Genomic DNA, 25,708 nt, shown 5'->3' on the forward strand with positions numbered 1-25,708 from the left:
ATTTTGGAAAACATACTTCCACTTTGAGTTTAACCATGATTTTTGGATATAGTTTAATGTTCATAATAAAAATAATTTTCAAAGAAGAAAAACTTTTAAATCAAAGTTTATCATAGTTTTTAATTAACTAACCCAAAACAGCCCGCGGTGTTACTACAACGGCGTATATCCGGTTTTAAGGTATTTTTCGTGTTTTCCGATTTTAAATCATTGAGTTAGCATATCATATAGATATAGAACATGTGTTTAGTTAATTTTAAAATTCAATTTAGAATGATTAACTTTTGTTTGCGAACAAGTTTAGAATTAATTAAACTATGTTCTAGTGATTTCAAGTTTAAAATTCGAATAAGATAGCTTTATATGTATGAATCGATTGATGTTAAGAACATCATTACTACCTCAAGTTTTGTGGATAAACCTACTGGAAAAGTGACAAATGGATCTAGCTTCAAACGATCCTTGGATGGCTTGAAAGTTCTTGAAGCAGAATCATGACACGAAAACAAATTCAAGTAAGATCATCACTCGAAATAAGATTGTTATAGTTATAGAAATTGAACCAAAGTTTGAATATGAGTATTACCTTGTATTAGAAAGATATCTTATTGTAAATAAGAAAGATTTCTTGAGGTTGGATGATCACTTTACAAGATTGGAAGTAAGCTAGCAAACTTGGAAGTATTCTTGATTTTATGAAACTAGAACTTATAGAATTTATGAAGAACACTTAGAACTTGAAGATAGAACTTGAGAGAGATCACTTAGATGAAGAAAATTGAAGAATTAAAGTGTTTGTAGGTGTTTTTGGTCGTTGGTATATGGATTAGATATAAAGGATGTGTAATTTTGTTTTCATGTAAATAAGTCATGAATGATTACTCATATTTTTGTAATTTTATGAGATATTTCATGCTAGTTGCCAAATGATGGTTTCCACATGTGTTAGGTGACTCAAATGGGCTGCTAAGAGCTAATAATTAGAGTGTATATACCAATAGTACATACGTCTAAAAGCTGTGTATTGTACGAGTACGGATACGGGTGCAAAGGAGTAGAATTGTTGATGAAACTGAACGAGGATGTAATTCTAAGCATTTTTGTTAAGTAGAAGTATTTTGATAATTTTCTTGAAGTCTTTCAAAAGTGTATGAATACATAATAAAACACTACATGTATATACATTTTAACTGAGTCGTTAAGTCATCGTCAGTCTTTAGATGTAAATGTTGTTTTGAAACCTTTAGGTTAACGATCTTGTTAAATGTTGTTAACCCATTATTTATTATATCTAAAGAGATGTTAAATTATTACATTATCATGATATTATGATATATTAATATATCTTAGTATGATATATATACAGTTAAATGTTGTTACAACGATAATCGTTACATATATGTCTCGTTTCGAAATCATTAAGTTAGTAGTCTTGTTTTTACATATGTAGTTCATTGTTAATACACTTAATTATATCGTTACTTATCATTTATCATGATTAAACATAGTGTATCAATATCTTAATATGATTCATATGTATTTAGTAAGACGTTATAACGATAATCGTTATATATATCGTTTCGACTTTCTTAATTCAATAAACTCAATTTTATGTATATAACTCATTGTTAAAATACCTAATGAGATACTTACTTATCATAATATCATGTTAACTATATATATAATCATATATATGTCATCATATAGTTTTTACAAGTTTTAACGTTCTTGAATCACCGGTCAACTTGGTGGGTCAATTGTATATATGAAACCTATTTCAATTAATCAAGTCTTAACAAGTTTGAATGCTTAACATGTTGGAAACACTTGATCATGTAAATAACAATTTCATTTAATATATATAAACATGGAAAACTTCGGGTTACTACACAAGGGATATAACATTAAACCAGGTTCATAAACATCAACCCTATTTACTTCTCTAATCACATTCACCTTTTCAAAATGAACTTCTTTAGAAACTTCAGATTCAATAGGAACTTTACCCTCGACAAGTTTGAATAACTTAGCAACATTGCACTCTAAGTTTTGAATGGACGCTTGATGATTATTTTGCACTTGGGAAAGTTGAGCCTTTATGTTATCATTAGCTTCATTTTGATTTTTGATGAAAGTGAGTATGCTTTCTTCAAGATTAGACTTCTTATCTGTTTGAGCATTAGAAAATTTTGGAATGAAGGGTGCCCTAACAGGAAAGAAACTAGGTGGGTTTCTATTATTAGCTGGATAAGGTGTATTATAATTATTTCGATAGTTTGGGTTTCCTTGAAATCGATTCACATACCAAACTGATGTTCGCAGAGGTGTATATGAAATAGCTTATATTTTACTAGGAAAAACTATTAAATACGATACAATTTTACACAAGATATTTATTTATTTATAGAATGGATATACCTAAACCTTGCTACAACACTTATAGGCAGTGTACCTAATCGTACAGTAGTGTAGTTTTTAGTAAGTCCGGTTCGTTCCACAGGGAAAAATCTTTAAACAAAGCTTAACGCTATATTAGTTTTATTTTATAAAAATACAAATATATATAAGTAATATTATTGTTATAAAGGGGGCTTTTTACCGTTTAGTGACCGGTTTGTCGATTTTAAAAACTTTAGTCGCAGTTAAAACCTAATGTAAAATAATAAAAATAAATATAAGTTAATTTAGAGCGTAAAGTAAATAAAGATAAGGAAATTGCGATAAATAAAAGTGCGATAAAATAAAATTGCGATAATTAAAAAGTACGATAATTAAAAGTGCAATTAAATACAATGACAATAAATAAAAGTGCGATAATTAGAAGTGCAATTAAATGTAAAATAAAGGAAATTAAATATGAAATAAAAGAATTATGCTTATTTAAACTTCCGTAATCATGATGTTCGACGTGTTGATTTTAGTTTTATGCCCATGGGTTAATTGTCCTTTGTCCTGGATTATTTAATATGTCCGTCTGGTTTTTGTCCATAACAGTCCATCAGTCATAAATATAAAGTGCGAGTATCCTCGTCAAATTATCCTTATACCCGAAGTTAAATATTCCAACTAATTGGGGACTTAAACTGTAACAAGATTTTAATACTTTGTTTAATAATTACACCAGGTTATCGACTGCGTGTAACCCAAGGTTTTAATACTTTGTTAACAATTACACCAAGTGTCCTTGTATATAATTTCACCCCTGTTTTAATAATTCTAGTGGCTATTAATCCATTCCTGTGTCCGGTTAAATGAACAATTATTCGTACGTATAAATATCCCGCCCATCGTGTCCGATCGAGTGTATATGGTTATTTATAGGGACGTCCAATTGTAAATCTTTATATTAAAATTAACAAACTATCATTTAGTTAAACAAATATAAAGCCCATTAATAGCCCATAGTCTAATTTCCACAAGTGTCGTTCTTTTGTCCAAACCCCAATTATGGTACAAAGCCCAATTACCCAATTTTAATATTTTTAGCCCAACATCATGATTACTTCGGATTAAATAAGCATAATAATAACTTAGCTACGAGACATTAAATTAAAAAGGTTGAACATAACTTACAATGATTAAAAATAGCATAGCGTTACACGGACAGAATTTCAACTTACACCCTTACAACATTCGCTAACATACCCTTATTATTAGGATTTAAAATTAAAATTAAAATTAAAATATAAATATATATATATATACGTTTACATATATTGAGAGAGAGATTGATTATATGTTGAATGATGCACCAAATACTCGATTTTATAGGCCTTGTGAGCTGGAAAAGATGCTCATGCGATCGCATGGAGTTTCTTCCTCCAGGCCATGCGATCGCATGGCCTCTATTTACAGCTCACATGAGCTTGTTTTCTTATGCCGACGGTTTTTAAATATAATATAATATATATATTAATTTAAGAATTAATTATATATTATATTATATTCATGTGCATAGTTGACTTGTAATTTTTAGTCCGTTGCGTCGAGCGTTGAGAGTTGACTCTGGTCCCGGTTTCGAATTTTCGAACGTCCTTGCGTACAATTTAATATCTTGTACTTTGCGTTTTGAATCATGTACTCTTGTAATTTCGAGACGTTTCTTATCAATAATTGGAAGCTCTTTGATTGTATTTTGTACTTTTGAGCTTTTTGGTCGTTTGCGTCTTCAATTCGTCGAATCTGTCTTTTGTCTTCACCTTTTATTATTTAAACGAATATCACTTGTAAATAGGATAATTGCAACTAAAAGCTTGTCTTTCTTGAGGGATAATGCTATGAAATATATGTTCGTTTTTAGCATTATCAGAAACATTCTCGACTTGCTCCATAGTAAGACTAACAACACAATCTTTAGTAGCATGAAGACCTTGGCATTTTTCACAACCTACCTTAATCATATGCATTTCTTTGGTAAGCTTTTCTATTTGCCCTCCTCGATTACCCAATTGCACATTCATAGCCTTAACCATATCTTCAGAATCATAAATAACAGATTTTACCAAATGAGAAATATCTTCTTCGGAATCATAAATAACAAATTTTACCGAACGAGAAATATCTAAGTCTTGATACCATTCATGGGAATGAGCAGCTAACTTATTAAGCAATGTTTCAGCTTCCTCGACAGTTTTACTCATAATGTGTCCTCTAGCAGATGTATCAATCTCTCTTCTTGTAGCAATATCACAACCTTTATAGAAAGTGGTTACCTTTTTAAACTTATCCAAAGCATGTTGTGGACAACCTCTAAGCATTTGACCAAATTGAACCCAAGCGGAATAAAGAGACTCGTTAGTTTTCTGACAAAAAATAGCAATTTCAGTTTGAAGGGTGACAGTTTTGGATGCAGGAAAGAATCGAGTGAGAAATTTTTCAACCATCGTAACTCAACTAGTAATATCTCCTTCAGGTAACGAGTTTAACCATTTCCTAGCTTCATCTTTTAGTGACCATGGGAAGAGACGAAGATAAATGACATTACTTTCCACATTATTAATTTTAAACAAATTACAAATATCTTTAAAATTCCGAATGTGAGCATTAGCATCTTCCTTTTCCGTACCCCTAAATTGGTTATCCTTAAGCAAATGAAAAATGGGACCTTTAATATCAAAATTTTCTTTTATAACAGGATGAGTAATAGCATGACCTAATCCTTCCTGACCCGCTTTCATTAATGCTTCCATTGAATCAGTCATTTTAATTTCTGAACCAAAAAGAGATCCCAAATTAGAATCAGGACTAGATGGTAGACTAGATAATGAATCATCATTAGAAGTAGTTCCTTCATTGAAATTTAATTTCTTAACGATATTCGAATCCTTAAAAGGTTTAAATAATATATCGGGATTTGGTAACATATCTTGTAAGACTGGTTTCTTGGATCGAGTATTCATGTGATCTAAAATCATAAAAAGAAATGTTTTAGGCGAAAATCTTTTAGACCTTAAATGATATATATAATTAAGTTTTGAGTTTATTCTAATATTTAAGAAGTATATTAGTATATTAGTAAACTTTAAATTAATAAATATAATAAATATTAATGAGATAATTGATAACATAAATATTAAATAACAACTTTTATCGCATAACAACGAATAATCAAACATACACGGCCTGTTGAATCTTTCAATACTTAAGTGACCCGTCAGCGTCTAGGTTTAAGCAGGAGCCTTTAAATCGAAACCCCAACAACCCTCTCCTAAAGGAAGACAATCATCACCCGTTTTCAATAAATATCAATAACTAAAGTATATCCAATTTCCATATTTACCGCGCTCCCCGGCAGCGGCACCAAAAAGTTGATGTGTTGAAAGTGTGTGCGGTAGTGCTTAACTTATTCTTCAGCTTTTAAATTTATAAAACCTTTTATTAATACACTTTAACACCCTAACGAGAAACAAAACCCGATCAGATGTAGTAATTTAGGTTATCATCCCAAGAGAGCGTAGATGCTGATAAGAGTTGTCTTACTATTTAATCCTTATTAAAGAATTAAAGTTATATTTTTATGTCTTTTTATGGGATAGATTCTTATCTCTTAGGAAAGAGATGCTTTAAAGATAAATAAAATAATAAAGTAAACCAAGGAATTGAAGATTCAAAATAAATAAATACAAGTAAAAGCAAAAGCAGTTACATGAACAACCAACTCATACAGGAATCATATTAGGCAAGTTTCATAACTTATATTAACACAAAGAAAAATAAAAATCATAGACCAATTATTCAATAGATAGAACTTAAAGCATATGCTAGATATGTGATGTGCATAACTAACATCTTAATTCTTCATATTTAATTCAATTACATGATACACATTAATCTTTGGATGAGGATCAATATGCAAATAGACTGACAAATCATATAAGCTATTAAACATCAAGTAGATCAACTCAAGTTACTAGCTGAAAGTCAATTACTACTAAGTTCTCATACAATCATTAATTAAACAAATCCAAACAAAGGTTCTTCGATTAAGCCTAACAATATCAAATTCTATTATATAAGCGTAATTCAAATCAAATAAGTTTATCACTATTAATCTTTTTAACTTATTTGCATGTAATCCAATTTAACAACTTTGATAGACTAGATCTAAACAAGTAGCATGGATCGAATAATAGATCATCGGATCAAGTACTAATCAATCCCAAAATCATGTTATTTAATCATTAAGCATGGAAAACAAGTGTATTTAAGCAAAACAGATTCAAAATAATTCAAACATCATTACAGAAACTCGACCATATAGATCTGGAAAAGAACCAGGAACTGTACGGATAAAGCACACGAAGCCGGCAGTTTCCTTCCAACCAAGTCGGCGGCTTAGAAGGTAAGGCCAGCAGCTTCATCTGATTCCCAGATGAAGTTCAGTTTTCATCTACGTGACTACTATGAACATTTAGTTCATAGCAGAAGACGAACAGAAACAACTACAGTAAATAAAATAAATAAAACAGTAAACTAAGGATAGAATCATACCTTAAAAAGGTAGATGTAAGAAACTTGAATTAAAAACTTGGATGAATCTTGATTACAATGAATAGATCTAACCTAAGGGTTTAGAGAAAACCTAAAAAGAAAAATGACCTAACCAGAATTATTGAATTCTGAAAACTACATATGAAAATTGAGACCAGAGGCCTTTATTTATAATGATCAGGGACAGTGGCCAAGTCAGAGGCTTTAGTGGGAAGTCGGCGGCTTGCCTTAGGTCAATGACTCCTTTTGCAAGTTTAACTTAATCCGCAAGCTCAAATCTTTAACCGTCATAATTAAGCCGGCGGCTTCAGGGAAGGCCGGCGGCTTCAAAGATCCGCCAAATCTTCTTGATTTTGTTTCACTTTTTACTTGAACTTGGTCAACAAGTTGAGAAACCATGTTCATTAGGCTAGCAGCTTTAGGATGAAGCCGGTGGCTTCCCTTGCCTTTTGCTTGATCAACAAGTTCTTTCAATTTTACAGAGATTCTGAAACATTCTGACATATTTAGCCTCAAGCCGGTGGCTTCCTTGAATCCTTGCCGGCAGCTTCCTTAGCCTTTCTAAAATTTTCTCTATTTTTGATCCTGTTTGATACATAACTTTAACAAAATCATTAGAAATACCTTTTACCCTTTTTACCCATTTTAGTGTGTTTTGGTATTAAAGTGACTCTAAAATACTAAGATAACTCCTCAAAATGTTATCAAAAAACTGTATAATTTAGGAGTTATCACCAACCCAGTATATCATCAAAGATGAACTACCCTCCGGTTCGAAGGCGAGAGGAGGGCAACTACCTTGGGTGTAAATATTTCGGGGGGTCTAGTGCACGACACCTAAAAGACTTTACTTTCAAGCAACGGTCTTTTGAAACTCAACTTAACTTGTAAGACTTTGAAGTTTCGGAAGAATTTACTTTCTAAGACAACATGGGATGACTCGATTCTCCCGGAAGTGTTTAAACACTTAAATTATACAGTTTTTTACCACGGCTTTTGACCATGTCGTGTATTGTCTAGAAACACTAGCACGAAGACATTGCTCTTCATCAAGAATACATCATAGATTGAAGCTCAAGGCTCCTCTTCCCACAATACGATACATCGGTATAATATATCCTGAAATGATGCATTAACCAATGTCAGTATGAAATGATATAGATTAGGAAGTCTCCTGCACCAAGTAAGACGGCATACGGATGACTTAACTTCCTTCACGGGTGGACTTAAATCATCTTACAATTTGGATTTTTAAAAATCCTGGAAGATTTTGTTTCCTTATTTTTAACAAAAACTGTTCAAAAAGCTCATAAAATTTTCAAATTGGCAACAAATGTTCCCGAGGATTTATCTCCCCCACACACTTAAGATCATGTAATGCCCTCATTTACATGAAATAGAATTAACAAAAGATAAATTCGAGAGGACAAAAGTGAAAAGGGAAAAGGAAAAATAAACCCGGAATTTTAGATTCGAAGATCATGGAGAGACGGTGCACGATGGCGCTGAACTTACTTCCAGCATAAGAACATCGGCATCCACTCGAACATTTATCACACATAAATCATCAAATGCAATATAAGTTGCTAAACTTAATGCCAGTCTTTGAAAATTAACAGAATGCGTATCACTGTAACCTGCAAATAACATAGAAACCAAGCATGCCAAGGATGGGGTGGTACAACCGAGGTACTGAAACGCCCCATCAAATTATCCAAGTACATAGTCTAAGAATATAAAAATACAGTTTTCCTTTTAATTATTTTCAGATTTTATCATTTTTATGGTGTTTTAAAGTTTTAAAATGCATGCAATCATAAAAGAAAATAACATGAAAATAAAATCTAACATGCAATCCTAAATGAACAAAAATTTACAAGTCTGACAATTTATTAAAGAGTCTATCACACGACTCGTATCCACGCTAGTTAGCTTTTCGGGTACAAGGTGATGTCATCATACTTGTTAACCTCAACTCCATCATAATAGAGCTTTAAACGATGACCATTCACCATAAACGTGTTCCCATTCCCTATTAACTCAACATAACCCGTCGAGAATGATTTCTTCACCTCATAAGGTCCCTTTCAACGGGACTTCACCTTCCTGGGGGAATATTTAAAACCTGAATTGAAAACAAGAACCTTATTCCCCGGAGCAAACTCCTTATCTCTTCAATGGGCATCATGCCACCGTTTCGTTTTCTCTTTATATGAGACCGAACTTTCATATGCATCTAACCTCAACTCATCCAATTCATTTAATTACAACATCCTACTTTCACCTGCTTTCTCTAAGTCCATATTTGTGACGCCCCGTACAAAACCATCGTGTACGGTTCATCAACAACAGGTTCATTACAAGGTCAAACACTATATGTTGTTTGAAAAAAAGTTTTGCATTCATAAAAAGATAGCGTTTTACAAAAGATAACGTGCTTCCTATGAATAGAAGCATAAACATAAATATGTGACCCAAAGATCATTACAAGCCATTGTTTGAAAATAACGTAAGTTGCGATTGCACAATAAAAGTTCCATGATTGAGACATCTCTAAGTAATGCAGTGGAAGTCTAACATAGCAAGTTTGTAACAGCAAGTCTAACAATGAAAGCAATAACGTCTAAGCACCTGAGAAATACACGCTAAAAAAGTCAACACGAATGTTGGTGAACTATAGTTTGTTTTGTAATCAGTAAAGTAATGTAGACCATGAGATTTCAGTTCTTCAACCAGCAGTTTAAATCAGTATGAAAAGTATATTCTTAACCGTGGGCACCCGGTAACTAGACTTAATGTATGTATATCACCCCCTAAAAGTGAACTTGGCGAGTGCGTTTGTCCTCGAAGTATTAAACACCCGTTCTCTGCTAGCGCAACTAGCCCGAGTGGGGTTGTCAAACCCTATGGATCCATATCTAAGATTCGCATTCACGGTTCAGAAACCAATAACTAAACGTTACCGAGCTAAGGGGAATCTTTGTGCCGTTTTGTAACCCACACATATATAAAGTTTAAGTACTCGTGTCTAGTATGTAAAACATAAAAAGCGCATCTATTCTCAGTCCCAAAAATAGTAAAAGTAGTAAAGGGATGCTATAACTCACAGTGAATAAGCAGTAAAAGTTGATATGAAACGTATGCAAGTAGTAAGTCGGTCCGAAAGGTCGTCAACCTAAGTCAAATGTCACTAGGTCAGTATGTTGTCCCCATAAGTTTAAAAGTGCATAAATTAAGTTTAAGTGTCATCATCATCATCATCATTCATCATTCATCAAAGCTAAAGTAAGTTTAACAAGAATAGAGATCGAAACAATAGTCTGACTTTGGACAAAGGCGTAGTGATTTTTGGAAGGATATAAATCCTAAAACGTATATCGGATTTAAGTGAGTCTTAAACGAAAAGTCATCTACTCGAAATGAACTATCTTAAAATCAATTTTCCAGAAGCCCAAAGAGTCTGATCAGACCTCGAAAACAGTAAACAAGTGCTCCAGTGGGATTCTTGGTGCTTGATGCTCAGCACGGTTCTCATCCTTGATGCGTGTAAGCTTCAAGTGTACAACTCTTTGATGTTTTATCATCACTTTGACCAAGTTTCAACCATCAACACACAACTAAGAGCAAAAGCTATCATTCTACAAGTTTTGAACATCAAGGTTGCCTCTTTATCGCATAAACCCAATAAAGCTTCAACCTTTGTCCTTTTTACACAAGTTTATGCATCTTCATCATATGAGATGATGAAGAATTAATCTTTATCATCACAACAATCACAAAAAGGTTCCAAGTAAGTGAGATCTACAATAATAACTTAGATCTCAAATATTATGAAAACCCTAAGCTAGAAAGCTTGGATCTTTACAAGATTAATTAGACCATAAGCTAGAAAGCTAAGATCTAATGAAAGTAATGAGACCATAAGCTAAAAAGTTAAGATCTTTATCAAAATAATGAAACCCTAAGCTAGAAAGCTTGAATCTTTAATGCTCTTGAAGATCCTTAAAGCAAAAGGCTAGATCTTCAAGTTACATGAAGATCATAAACACAAGTTTAGATCTTTATAACAAATAAAAGAATCATAAGCTAGAAAACCTAAATCTAATAAGTAAATGAAGATTCAAAGCCAGAAAGCTTGAATCTTTCATGTTCCTAAAGGATTCAAACCCAAGTTTGAATCTACAAGACATAACAAGATAAAAAAGCTAAAAAGCTAGATCCTTGCACGATGATGATGTTGAAATTTAGAAGAGAAGAAGAAGAAGAAGAAGAAAATTTAAAACTTACACTTTTTAGAGTGAGAAAGACTAGAGAGAGAATTAGAGTGTAAGTGTGTGTAATTTGTGAATGAGATCAAGTGTAAAATAGGTGAGGTTTGAGTGGTATTTATAGGGAAAAAGGGGTGCTTGGCCGTGGGTTTAGGGGGGACAAGGGGGAGACAACTTTTGCTTTTTGGTTAATGGTTGTCTAAAGTTGGTGCTTATGTTGGGATCCTATGCAACAATTGTGATTATGGTTAACAAAAATGCTAGTATGTTCCCTCTAATAAATGGGTTTTTGTCTTGCATTTATATGGGGTCATAAACTTATTAGAATTGGGCAAATTAAATAGTCCATTAGCTAGAGTAGGGTGGGCTAAAGTCCAACAAGGTAGAAAGTCCAACAAGACTAACTAGTGTGCTCTAGTAAATTACTAAGCGTAATTAAGCATCCAAAAACCCAAGTAATTGTTATTATAAAATAAAAATTAGTATATATATACATATATATATATATACACATATATATATATATATATATATATATATATATATATATATATATATATATATATATATATATATATATATATATATATATATATACATTACATAGTCATAATATTCTGATTATGATCAAAGTTAAACGTGTACCAAGTACATAGCTCGTTTCAAACGTCAAGTGACACCAACGGTCGTAAAAGCATTCGGAGATCAAGTTAAGTGATTACACACTTAATAGCACGTTGTAAGGTATTAATGAAAGTAATTAATCATTAAATAAGATCCCAGAGCATAAACTAGCTCAGTATGCACATATATGCAGTTTCGTGAAAGCACAAAGCACAAAAGCAAGTCGAAAAAGCCGGGTAGTTACATTACCCACCTGTTAAAGAAAATTTCGTCCCAAAATTTTGAGGAGTGACCTACAATGGTACCATATTTGAATAAGAAGGAGCGTATCAAAATCCCGAGAGACTTGTGGGCTCAAAAGTGAGCGATATACCTTGAAAGGTACTTGGGTGTATAAAAGTAAGAATAGGTATATGCCATTAATTAAGTCTCTTGTCCTAAGAGATCAACAAATTGATTTTATTTCTTGCTAACACGAATATGTCATCCGAATATATACCCACAAAAGGAAAGATGATGTCTTTAGCCTTACAAGCATCTTCAGTAGGCTGGATGCATGAAATACATCATGAATGTTACCAAACTCATCTAAAACATCAAGAGCTTATGTCGCAATACCAAGCTGACAAGTAGAATGGAAAACATGGTGATCACAACCATGCAATTTGATGTCAGGATAATGTTAGACGTAAGTTTTACTATCCCCCTTAATTTCGGAAGGAGACCATAGGTATAAAGAACCCGATATTTAAGAAACGTTTAATTGATTAAACGAATTGAAATTTTAGCTGATAGTGACAAATCAGACTTACATGCAATGCCAGCCATAATTATTTATAGTGTCTTCAGGGCGGTCTGAACGAACAATGAAAAATATCACCCAGTTTTCCAAGATGCATGTGATCTTATCCTTGAATGGAATGAAAGCACAGTTCCATAATATAACTTTATCCTTTTAGTTACATGTTGAAGTTAAGGTTAACATTGACTAGCACAACATATAGTTGCAACCAACGAAGGAAGAAATATGTAGAGTATCCACATCAGTGTCGTAGATATTTTAAGCAGTCCCCTTCTGAAATGTCCCGTTCATATTGATTATAAACGTTCCATATTAATTGATTTCGTTGCGAGGTTTTGACCTCTATATGAGACGTTTTTCAAAGACTTCATTCATTTTTTAAAACAACCATAACCTTTATTTTATCAATAAAGGTTTCAAAAGCATTACGTAAATTATCAAATAATGATAATCTAAAATATATTGTTTACACACGACCATTACATAATGGTTTACAATAGAAATATATTACATCAACATATGTTTCTTAAATGCAGTTTTTACACTATATCATACAAACATGGACTCCAAATCTTGTCCTTATTTTAGTATGCAATAGCGGAAGCTCTTAGTATTCACCTGAGAATAAATATGCTTTAAACGTCAACAAAAATATTGGTGAGTTATAGGTTTAACCTATATATATCAAATCGTAACAATAGACCACAAGATTTCATATTTCAATACGCATCCCATACATAGAGACAAAAATCATTCATATGGTGAACACCTGGTAACCGACATTAACAAGATGCATATATAAGAATATCCCCATCATTCCGGGACACCCTTCGGATATGATATAAATTTCGAAGTACTAAAGCATCCGGTACTTTGGATGGGGTTTGTTAGGCCCAATAGATCTATCTTTAGGATTTGCGTCAATTAGGGTGTCTGTTCCCTAATTTTTAGATTACCAGACTTAATAAAAAGGGGCATATTCAATTTCGATAATTCAACCATAGAATGTAGTTTCACGTACTTGTGTCTATTTTATAAATCATTTATAAAACCTGCATGTATTCTCATCCCCAAAATATTAGATTTTAAAAGTGGGACTATAACTCACTTTCATAGATTTTTACTTCATCGGGAAGTAAGACTTGGCCACTGGTCGATTCACGAACCTATAACAAATATGTACATATATATAAAAGTATATTAAAAATATATTTACAACACTTTTAATACATTTTGATGTTTTAAGTTTATTAAGTCAGCTGTCCTCGTTAGTAACCTACAACTAGTTGTCCAACGTTAGATGTACAGAAAAAAATTGATATATATTATCTTGAATCAATCCACGACCCAGTGTATACACGTCTCAGGCTAGATCACAACTCAAAGTATATATATTTTTGGAATCAACCTCAACCATGTATAGCTAACTCCCACATTACTGCATATAGAGTGTCTATGGTTGTTCCAAATAATATATACACATGGGTCGATATGATATGTCAAAACATTTGCATACGTGTCTATGGTATCCCAAGATTACATAATATATTAGAATACATGTATAATACAATATAAGTTAGCTAGGATATGATTAATATAGATTTGTTACCAATTTTCACGTTGCTACAACAAGAAAAATTATCCAATCTTGTTTTACCCATAACTTCTTCATTTTAAATCCGTTTTGAGTGAATCAAATTGCTATGGTTTCATATTGAACTGTATTTTATGAATCTAAACATAAAAAGTATAGGTTTATTGTCAGAAATATAAGTTACAAGTCGTTTTTGTAAAGGTAGTCATTTCAGTCGAAAGAACGACGTCTAGATGACCATTTTAGAAAACATACTTTCACTTTGAATTTAATCATGATTTTTGGATATAGTTTCATCTTCATAAGAAAAATCATTTTCCCAGAAGAAAAACTTTTAAATCAAAGTTTATCATAGTTTTTAATTAACTAACCCAAAACAGCCCGCGGTGTTACTACGACGGCGTATGTCCGGTTTTACAGTGTTCTTCGTGTTTCCAGGTTTTAAATCATTAAGTTAGCATATCATATAGATATAGAACATGTGTTTAGTTGATTTTAAAAGTCAAGTTAGAAGGATTAACGTTTGTTTGCGAACAAGTTTAGAATTAACTAAACTATGTTCTAGTGATTACAAGTTTAAACCTACGAATAAGATAGCTTTATATGTATGAATCGAATGATGTTATGAACATCATTACTACCTTAAGTTTTCTGGATAAAGCTATTGGAAATGAGAAAAATGGATCTAGCTTCAAAGGATCCTTGGATGGCTTGAAAGTTCTTGAAGCAGGATCATGACACGAAAACAAGTTCAAGTAAGATTTCCACTCGAAATAAGATTGTTATAGTTATAGAAATTGAATCAAAGTTTGAATATGAGTATTACCTTGTATTAGAAAGATATCTTACTGTAAATAAGAAAGATTTCTTGAGGTTGAATGATCACTCTACAAGATTGGAAGTAAGCTAGCAAACTTGGAAGTATTCTTGATTTTATGAAACTAGAACTTGTAGAATTTATGAAGAACACTTAGGACTTGAAGATAGAACTTGAGAGAGATCAATTAGATGAATAAAATTGAAGAATGAAAGTGTTTGTAGGTGTTTTTGGTCGTTGGTGTATGGATTAGATATAAAGGATATGTAATTTTGTTTTCATGTAAATAAGTCATGAATGATTACTCATATTTTTGTAATTTTATGAGATATTTCATGCTAGTTGCCAAATGATGGTTCCCACATGTGTTAGGTGACTCACATGGGCTGCTAAGATCTAATCATTGGAGTGTATATTCCAATAGTACATACATCTAAAAGCTATGTATTGTACGAGTACGAATACGGGTGCATACGAGTGGAATTGTTGATGAAACTGAACGAGGATGTAATTGTAAGCATTTTTGTTAAGTAGAAGTATTTTGATAAGTTTCTTGAAGTCTTTCAAAAGTGTATGAATACATATTAAAACACTACATGTATATACATTTTAACTGAGTCGTTAAGTCATCGTTAGTCGTTACATGTAAGTGTTGTTTTGAAACCTTTAGGTTAACGATCTTGTTAAATGTTGTTAACCCATTGTTTATTAAATCAAATGAGATGTTAAATTATTACATTATCATGATATCATGATGTATTAATATATCTTAATATGATATATATATACATTAAATGACGTTACAACGATAATCGTTACATATATGTCTCGTTTCAAAATCATTAAGTTAGTAGTCTTGTTTTTACATATGTAGTTCATTGTTAATATACTTAATGATATGTTTACTTATCATAATATCATGTTAACTATATATATATATATCCATATATATGTCATCATATAGTTTTTACAAGTTTTAACGTTCGTGAATCGCCGATCAACTTGGGTTGTCAATTGTCTATATGAAACCTATTTCAATTAATCAAGTCTTAACAAGTTTGATTGCTTAACATGTTGGAAACACTTAATCATGTAAATAACAATTCCATTTAATATATATATATAAACATGGAAAAGTTCGGGTCACTACAGTACCTACCCGTTAAATAAATTTCGTCCCGAAATTTTAAGCAGTTGGAGGTGTTGACGTATCTTCTAGAAATAAATGCGGGTATTTCTTCTTCATCTGATCTTCTCATTCCCAGGTGAACTCGGGTCCTCTATGAGCATTCAATCGAACCTTAACAATTGGTATCTTGTTTTGCTTAAGTCTTTTAACCTCACGATCCATTATTTCGACGGGTTCTTAGATGAATTGAAGTTTTTCGTTGATTTGGATTTCATCTAACGGAATAGTGAGATCTTCTTTAGCAAAACATTTCTTCAAATTCGAGACGTGGAAAGTGTTATGTACAGCCGTGAGTTGTTGAGGTAACTCAAGTCGGTAAGCTACTGGTCCGACACGATCAATAATCTTGAATGGTCCAATATACCTTGGATTTAATTTCCCTCGTTTACCAAATCGAAAAACACCTTTCCAAGGTGCAACGTTAAGCATGACCATCTCTCCAATTTCAAATTCTATATCTTTTCTTTTAATGTCGGCGTAGCTCTTTTGTCGACTTTGGGCGGTTTTCAATCGTTGTTGAATTTGGATGATCTTCTCGGTAGTTTCTTGTATTATCTCTGGACCCGTAATCTGCCTATCCCCAACTTCACTCCAACAAATCGGAGACCTGCACTTTCTACCATAAAGTGCTTCAAACTGCGCCATCTCAATGCTTGAATGATAGCTGTTGTTGTAGGAAAATTCTACTAACGGTAGATGTCGATCCCAACTGTTTTTGAAATCAATAACACATGCTCGCAGCATGTCTTCAAGCGTTTGTATCGTCCTTTCGCTCTGCCCATCAGTTTGTGGATGATAGGCAGTACTCATGTCTAAACGAGTTCCTAATGCTTGCTGTAATGTCTGCCAGAATCTTTAAATAAATCTGCCATCCCTATCAGAGATAATAGAGATTGGTATTCCATGTCTGGAGATGACTTCCTTCAAATACAGTCGTACTAACTTCTCCATCTTGTCATATTCTCTTATTGGCAGGAAGTGTGATGATTTGGTGAGACGATCATACAGAGTGATCAAAACCACTTGCAGTCCTTGACAATTTAGTGATGAAATCCATGGTAATGTTTTCCGATTTCCATTCCGGGATTTCAGGTTGTTGTAGTAGACCTGATGGTTTCTGATGTTCAGCTTTGACCTTAGAACACGTCAAACATTCTCCTACATATTTAGCAATATCAGCTTTCATACCTGGCCACCAAAAATGTTCCTTAAGATCCTTGTATATCTTCCCCGTTCTAGGATGTATTAAGTATCTGGTTTTATGAGCTTCTCTAAGTATCATTTCTCTCATATCTCCAAATTTTGGTACCCAAATTCTTTCAGCCCTATACCGGGTTCCGTCTTCCCGAATATTAAGATGCTTCTCCAATCCTTTGGGTATTTCATCCTTTAAATTTCCCTCTTTTAAAACTCCTTGTTGCGCCTCCTTTGTTTGAGTAGTAAGGTTAGTGTGAATCATTATATTCATAGATTTTACTCGAATGGGTTCTCTGTCCTTTCTGCTCAAGGCGTCGGCTACCACATTTGCCTTCCCCGGGTGGTAACGAATCTCAAAGTCGTAATCATTAAACAATTCAATCCACCTACGCTGCCTCATATTCAGTTGTTTCTGATTAAATATGTGTTGAAGACTTTTGTGGTCGGTATATATAATACTTTTGACCCCATATAAGTAGTGCCTCCAAGTCTTTAATGCAAAAACAACCGTGCCTAATTCCAAATCATGCGTCGTATAATTTTGTTCGTGAATCTTTAATTGTCTAAACGCATAAGCAATCACCTTCATTCGTTGCATTAATACACAACCGAGACCTTGCTTTGATGCGTCACAATAAATCACAAAATCATCATTCTGATGGAATTCAACATTTCAACAAGTTCTTAGTGTTAACTTATTCATGAAACCAATTCATTTAGAGTTACAACAAGCGGAAGCAAAATATTAAGAAAGCATGTTAATATGTTAAACCACTTTAGATGAATTCCATATAGTTATAAAGTCATGAAATAATGCTTACATATAATAGCAAGGAAGTAAATTGTACCTCCTCTAAGTTGAGTTGGAAGCTGAATTTTTGACAGCAATATGATGAAGAAGATGATGCAAAATGAGCTTCTAACTTGAAGCCTCAAGTGTGTAATACCCCAAGCTTTTGATGCACCAACACAACCTTTGATCTTGTTAGGAATTTAGACACTTGAATGTGATAAAATAACAAGCAAAGAACTCTCCTAACCCCTCAAAACAGTTTGGCAAAATGGAGAGCTGAGTCAGTTTTTTTGTTGCTTATTTTATGTGTATTATGTCTCTCACTTGAGTCAAAGCCTTGGTTATATCATTTGCATGTACCTTGGCACTTGTGTGTTATTAAAAGTAACATTAACAAGGCATGCTTGTGAGTCTTGGAGACCCAAAATTCTGCACTATCTATTATATATATATATCAATGTATTTATACATATATATAAACTAGATATATAATATATATATATATAAAACATGTATATATTTTTATGTTACTTTTATATTTTATAAACCTTTTATAAAATATAACACAATATAATCATTTAAACTTATAAACAATAATATATAAATTATCCAAATAATTTATCTCAAGTGATATTATTTTAGAAAACCGATTTTTCCAAGATCCAAGTGTCGCGTATTTATTTAACGATCCAACCGTTAAGATTAAATACTTGTAAAGTGTCGGTAATCTTGTTATTGGGTATGACCCGACTTGGATCATAACACATTAGCCACATTAATTTAATATGTCTCTCGGGCATACGAAATACCTTCAATCTCCCACTTGCACGAGAAACATAAGAAATTAATGCAAGTGATGGATACCACCTAACGACCGTCCATCACCCCCAATATGTTATGACTTTGTGCCATTCAATAACATCATCCCTTTCGAGTTCCCATCTCGAATATGAATAGTTGAATCTTTCATTTATCCTTTCATCCTAGATGTCATGTTAAATCCAAAGGATACAGAGTGATCACTCCCTTTTAGATTTAACTTTATCAGGCCTTAGACATCTGACTCTCAACGAATAAGAGGGACAAATTCCATCTTGACTACATACGTCCTAAATCTACACCTTGCATTATACATGAGCTCTTCCTTATGAACTACCATATTTCAGAATAGCGAAGGAAAGAATCAAGGCACAATACTTGGTAAATATCCGAACCCAATATGTATCTCAGGTCAGAGGATACAATGATATTCGCCTTTACTCAAGATTACATGTGATCAACCACAAAGGCTCCATTTAGTAAGTCTTGAGAGCAGGTCTTCCAATATTTGTGCCCCACAAATATCTATGAACTTTGGTTGCAACCTTGCCCCACATTCATCCCGTGAATGTATACCAATCCAAGTTCATAATAGTCTAAACCTCACACTTGTTCCCAAGAATGTGATTGACTACGGAATTTTAGAATAATTACTTATTCATGGATAAAATATGCAAAATAGGAACATGACTCAAAATAAATTAATACCATAATTACATTAATGAGTTTGAACAATTTCGTTCCATTACAATACTTAAAACAGATCATGACCAATCACTAGAATATCGAAGCCCTAATGTACAAACATGTCCTGTATGTTTTGATCCATGTAAGAGCTTCATGAGAGGATCCGCTATATTAAGATCTGTGTGAACTTTGCGAATACATATCTTTCCCTTTTCAACTTCATCCCTTATGTAGTTGAATCTCCGCTCAATGTGACGGGTCTTTTGGTGAGCACGAGGTTCTTTGATTTGAGCAATCGCACCCTCGTTATCACAAAAGATCTCAAGAGGGTCCTGAATGGAAGGGACTACTCCTAAGTCGTCGATGAATTTCTTCATCCATGCAGCTTCCTGAGCTGCCAATGAGGCGGCAATGTACTCCGACTCTGTAGTGGATAATGCAACAACATCCTGTTTTGAACTCTTCCAAGAGACCGCACCTCCATTTAACGTGAAGACATAACCGGACTGTGATCGACAATCATCACGATCATTTTGGAAACTCGCGTCCACGTAACCTTTTACAGCGAATTCCTCCTCACCAGATCCATATATTAGAAACATATCCTTAGTCCTCCTAAGGTATTTCAATATACTTTTAACCGCAATCCAATGACTGTTTCCTGGGTTATTCTGGTATCTGCTTGTCAAGCTTAGAGCGCATGACACATCCGGTCTAGTGCATATCATTGCATACATGATTGATCCAATAGCAGATGCATACGGGACTCTCTTCATTCTCTCTTGTTCATCTTTCGTGGTAGGGCACTGAGATGAACTGAGAGGCGTTCCTCTTTGAATAGGTACCAAACCACTCTTAGAGTTCTCCATCTTGAACCTTTTCAAGACCTTTTCAATGTATGCACTTTGATTCAAACCTATCAGTTTCTTGGATCTATCCCTGTAGATCCCAATCCCCAAAACGTATTGTGCTTCTCCAAGATCCTTAATGGAGAAGCATTTACTTAGCCAAGTTTTAACTCCTTGCATTCCCGGAATATCATTTCCAAATAACAATATATCATCCACATATAGTACAAGGAACATGATAGTGCTCCCACTAGCTTTCTTATATACACAAGCTTCATCACCATTTTTAATGAAGCCAAATTTCTCGGCTTCCTCATTAAAATGATGATTCCACATTCTAAATGCTTGTTTCAATCCGTAGATTGACTTCTTTAACTTGCATACCTTTTTAGGATATTTCGGATCAACAAAACCTTCAGGCTGAACCATATAGACATCTTCCACAAGATATCCATTTAGGAAAGCGGTCTTGACATCCATTTGCCATATTTCATAATCATAATGAGCAGCAATGGCAAATAATATCCGAATAGACTTTAGCATTGCCACAGGCGAAAAAGTTTCATCATAGTCAACCCCTTGAGTTTGAGTGAAACCTTTTGCTACAAGTCTAGCTTTATATGTATCCAAGTTTCCATGTATGTCGGTCTTCATTTTGAAAAGCCATTTACAATCAACTAGCCTTGAGCCAGCAGGTTGTGCAACAAGTTTCCAAATTTGGTTGTCATACATGGATTGCATCTCAGCGTTCATGGCTTCCTGCCATTTATCCTTATCAATCCTTGATAAAGCATCTTGGTAGTTTGTTGGTTCATCCAAATCAACCACATAGCAACCATCCATGAGAAACCCATATATCTCAGGAGGATTACTAATGCTACCAGATCTGCAAACGTCTTGTGTATTTTGATCATCCATTTGATCATTCTCAACATTTTCACATTGAGTGCTAGTGTTAACCAATTGTGTATCATCTACTTGATCTTGAACCTCTTCAAGATCTATCTTCCTTTCACTATCACCTTCCAGTAGGAATTTAGTTTCAAGGAATTCAGCCTTCCGAGCAACAAATACATTCTGCTCGGAAGGATCATAGAAATAATATCCCATATTATCCTTGGGATATCCTATGAAGATACACTTCGTGGATCGAGCATTCAACTTATTATGGACGTAACACTTAGGATAAGCTTCACATCCCCATACCTTTAAGTATGATAGAGATGGAGGTTTTCCAAACCACATCTCATGAGGAGTTCGTTCCACTTTCTTGGTTGGGGCTATATTTAAAATACGAGCTGCGGAGCATAGACAATAAACCTAAAATGATAGAGGTAACGTGCTTCTAGCCATCATAGATCGAACCATATCCATTAGGGTTCGGTTCCTCCTTTCGGAAACTCCATTAAGTTGGGGTATTCCAGGAGGAGTAAGTTGTGAGATAATCCCACAACCTTTAAGATGATCTTGGAAAGCATCGCTTAGGTATTCACCTCCTCTATCGGTACGAAGTACCTTGATTGTCTTATTGAGTTGATTTTGTACTTCATTTTGATACTCTTTGAATGCTTCAAAAGTTTCATCCTTATGTCTTAACAAGTAGACATATCCGAAGTGACTGAAGTCATCAATAAAAGTAACGAAGTATCTTTCACCGTTCCTAGTTATGGGCTTAAAGGGTCCACATACATCCGAATGTATTAATCCCAATAAGTCCTTAGCCCTTTCATAGGTCCCTTTGAAAGGTGCTTTAGTCATTTTGCCTTGTAATCAAGATTCACATACATCAAACGAGTCTAGTTCATTTGATTTCAAAAGGCCATTCTGTTGAAGTGTATGCTTTCTATTCTTGTTTATGTGACCAAGGCGACAATGCCATAAGTAGGAATCACTCAAATCCCTTTTGAGTTTCTTGGTGTTTGCATGGAACATTGAGGTGTTGTATGATGTGTCATCATGAACCAATTCATAAATACCATTCAAAGGCGAAGCCTTAAAATAGAACACATTATCTAAAGAAACATGGATATCATCATTAATGAAATTAAGATTAAAACCATATTGTTTCAAACGAGATACAGAAATAATGTTTCGAGATAAATCGGGTGCATACAAAACATTTTTCAACATAAGCTCCAAACCACTTGGAAGCTTTAAAACAAAGTCTCCTTGAGCTTGCACTTGCACCCTTGCTCCATGTAGTGACCCGAACTTTTCCATGTTTATATATATTAATTAAGATTGATATTTACATGATTAAATGTTTCCAACATGTTAAGAAATCAAACTTGTTAAGACTTGATTAATTGAAATATGTTTCATATAGACAATTGACCACCCAAGTTGACCGGCGATTCACGAACGTTAAAACTTGTAAAAACGACATGACGATATATATATATATGGATATACATATGGTTAACATGAGATTATGATAAGTAAGTATCTCCATAAGTATATTAACAATGAGTTATATACATATAAACAAGACTACTAACTTAATGATTTTTAAACGAGACATATATGTAACGATTATCGTTGTAAAGACATTTAATGTATATATATCATATTAAGAGATATTCATACACGATAATATCATGATAATATAATAATTTAAAATCTCATTTGATATTATAAACGTTGGGTTAACAACATTTAACAAGATCGTTAACCTAAAGGTTTCAAAACAACACTTACATGTAACGACTAACGATGACTTAACGACTCAGTTAAAATGTATATACATGTAGTGTTTTAATATGTATTTATACACTTTTTAAAGACTTCAATACACTTATCAAAATACTTCTACTTAACAAAAACGCTTACAATTACATCCTCGTTCAGTTTCATCAACAATTCTACTCGTATGCACCCGTATTCGTACTTGTACAGTACACAGCTTTTAGATGTATGTACTATTGGTATATACACTCCAATGATCAGCTCTTAGCATCCCATGTGAGTCACTTAACACATGTGGGAACCATCATTTGGCAACTAGCATGAAATATCTCATAAAATTACAAAAATATGAGTAATCATTCATGACTTATTTACATGAAAACAAAATTACATATCCTTTATATCTAATCCATACACCAACGACCAAAAACACCTACAAACACTTTCATTCTTCAATTTTCTTCATCTAATTGATCTCTCTCAAGTTCTATCTTCAAGTTCTAAGTGTTCTTCATAAATTCTACAAGTTCTAGTTACATAAAATCAAGAATACTTTCAAGTTTGCTAGCTCACTTCCAATATTGTAAGGTGATCATCCAACCTCAAGAAATCTTTGTTTCTTACAGTAGGTTATCATTCTAATACAAGGTAATAATCATATTCAAACTTTGGTTCAATTTCTATAACTATAACAATCTTATTTCAAGTGATGATCTTACTTGAATTTGTTTTCGTGTCATGATTCTGCTTCAAGAACTTCGAGCCATCCAAGGATCCGTTGAAGCTAGATCCATTTTTCTCTTTTCCAGTAGGTTTATCCAAGGAACTTAAGGTAGTAATGATGTTCATAACATCATTCGATTCATACATATAAAGCTATCTTATTCGAAGGTTTAAACTTGTAATCACTAGAACATAGTTTAGTTAATTCTAAACTTGTTCGCAAACAAAAGTTAATCCTTCTAACTTGACTTTTAAAATCAACTAAACACATGTTCTATATCTATATGACATGCTAACTTAATGATTTAAAACCTGGAAACACAAAAAACACCGTAAAACCGGATTTACGCCGTCGTAGTAACACCGCGGGCTGTTTTGGGTTAGTTAATTAAAAACTATGATAAACTTTGATTTAAAAGTTGTTATTCTGAGAAAATGATTTTTATTATGAACATGAAACTATATCCAAAAATTATGGTTAAACTCAAAGTGGAAGTATGTTTTCTAAAATGGTCATCTAGACGTCGTTCTTTCGACTGAAATGACTACCTTTACAAAAACGACTTGTAACTTATTTTTTCGACTACAAACCTATACTTTTTCTGTTTAGATTCATAAAATAGAGTTCAATATGAAACCATAGCAATTTGATTCACTGAAAACGGATTTAAAATGAAGAAGTTATTGGTAAAACAAGATTGGATAATTTTTCTCGTTTTAGCTACGTGAAAATTGGTAACAAATCTATTCCAACCATAACTTAATCAACTTGTATTGTATATTATGTAATCTTGAGATACCATAGACACGTATACAATGTTTCGACCTATCATGTCGACACATCTATATATATTTCGGACCAACCATAGACAATCTATATGTGAATGTTGGAGTTAGCTATACAGGGTTGAGGTTGATTCCAAAATATATATAGTTTGAGTTGTGATCAATACTGAGATACGTATACACTGGGTCGTGGATTGATTCAAGATAATATTTATCGATTTATTTCAGTACATCTAACTGTGGACAACTAGTTGTTGGTTACTAACGAGGACAGCTGACTTAATAAACTTAAAACATCAAAATATATTAAAAGTGTTGTAAATATATTTTGAAAATACTTTGATATATATGTATATATTGTTATAGATTCGTGAATCAACCAGTGGCTAAGTCTTACTTCCCGACGAAGTAAAAATCTGTGAAAGTGAGTTATAGTCCCACTTTTAAAATCTAATATTTTTGGGATGAGAATACATGCAGGTTTTATAAATGATTTACAAAATAGACACAAGTACGTGAAACTACATTCTATGGTTGAATTATCGAAATCGAATATGCCCCTTTTTATTAAGTCTGGTAATCTAAGAATTAGGGAACAGACACCATAATTGACGCGAATTCTAAAGATAGATCTATTGGGCTTAACAAACCCCATCCAAAGTACCGGATGCTTTAGTACTTCGAAATTTATATCATATCCGAAGGGTGTCCCGGAATGATGGGGATATTCTTATATATGCATCTTGTTAATGTCGGTTACCAGGTGTTCACCATATGAATGATTTTTATCTCTATGTATGGGATGTGTATTGAAATATGAAATCTTGTGGTCTATTATTATGATTTGATATATATAGGTTAAACCTATAACTCACCAACATTTTTG

Source organism: Rutidosis leptorrhynchoides, chromosome 7, assembly GCF_046630445.1.
Source record: "Rutidosis leptorrhynchoides isolate AG116_Rl617_1_P2 chromosome 7, CSIRO_AGI_Rlap_v1, whole genome shotgun sequence".
NCBI lineage: Eukaryota > Viridiplantae > Streptophyta > Magnoliopsida > Asterales > Asteraceae > Rutidosis > Rutidosis leptorrhynchoides.